This window comes from Carlito syrichta, unplaced genomic scaffold, assembly GCF_000164805.1.
Source record: "Carlito syrichta isolate Samal-C Ts95f unplaced genomic scaffold, Tarsius_syrichta-2.0.1 Scaffold315337, whole genome shotgun sequence".
NCBI lineage: Eukaryota > Metazoa > Chordata > Mammalia > Primates > Tarsiidae > Carlito > Carlito syrichta.
In genome coordinates this window covers 123,578-124,439 of record NW_007259433.1, presented here as the reverse complement: position 1 = coordinate 124,439, position 862 = coordinate 123,578, and the positions used below count along the sequence as shown (strand labels likewise).

The 862-nt window shown below is 49.7% G+C and overlaps 1 protein-coding gene across 3 annotated transcripts in view; it reads right to left on the bottom strand.

Annotated features, from left to right (window-relative positions):
* RBMS2 (RNA binding motif single stranded interacting protein 2) overlaps positions 1 to 862 on the bottom strand; it is a 65,203-nt gene that overhangs the window by 20,203 nt on the left and 44,138 nt on the right. The window contains exon 1 of one of the 3 annotated variants that reach the window (XM_008072560.2): positions 241 to 275. The exons of the other annotated variants lie outside the window; for them this stretch is intronic. The gene's annotated coding sequence lies outside the window, so the exon portion shown is untranslated. Of the gene's footprint in view, positions 1 to 240; positions 276 to 862 lie in introns of those variants that run through there. 3 annotated transcript variants of the gene reach the window in all.

Genomic DNA, 862 nt, shown 5'->3' with positions numbered 1-862 from the left:
TTTTTTTTTTTTTTTTTGAGTAGGAGTCTCATTCTGTCACCCAGGCTGGAGAGCAGTGGCACGCTCCCTGTCACCGCAGCCTTGACCTGCTGGGCTCCAGGCAATCCTTCTGCCTCAGCCTTCCAAGTAGCTGGAACTATAGGCACACGCCTGGTTAATTTTTTGATTTATTGTAGAGATGAGGTCTCGCCAAGTTGCTCAGGCTGGACTGGAACCCATGGGCTCAGGCAATCCTCTCACCTCGGCCTCCCAAAGTGCTGGATTGTAGGCGTGAGCCACCATGCCCGGCCCGAATAATTTAACAGTTCAGAATCTCAGCCTCATCATCGTAAAATGGAGATAGGATTGCTGGGAAAATAAAATGAGGTAATGAATATAAAGCAATAATGTCTATCACATGGTAAGCACTTGAAAATCTTAATTGCATCTGCGCACGGTGGCTCTTGCCTACAATCCTAGCACTTTTGTTTTGTCTTGTTTTGGAGTTGGAGTCTCACTCTGTCGCCCAGGCTGGAGTGCAGTGGCATGCTCAAGGTCACCGCAGTCTCGACCTACTGGGCTCAGGTTATCTTTCCGGTTCAGCCTTCCAAGAAGCTAGAATCACAGGTGTGCACCACCATGCCTGGCTAATTTTTTGATTTATTGTAGAGACAAGGTCTCACCTAGTTGCCCAGGCTGGTCTCGAATCCCTGGGCTCAGGCAATCCTCTTTGCCTCTGCCTCAAAGTGCTGAGATTACAGTTGTGAGCCACCATGGCCAGGCCCAGCACTTTTGGAGGCTGAGGCAGGAGGATCACTTGACCCCAGAACTTTGAGGCTGCAGTGAAGTGTGATCACATTACTGCACTCCAGCCTGTGACAGA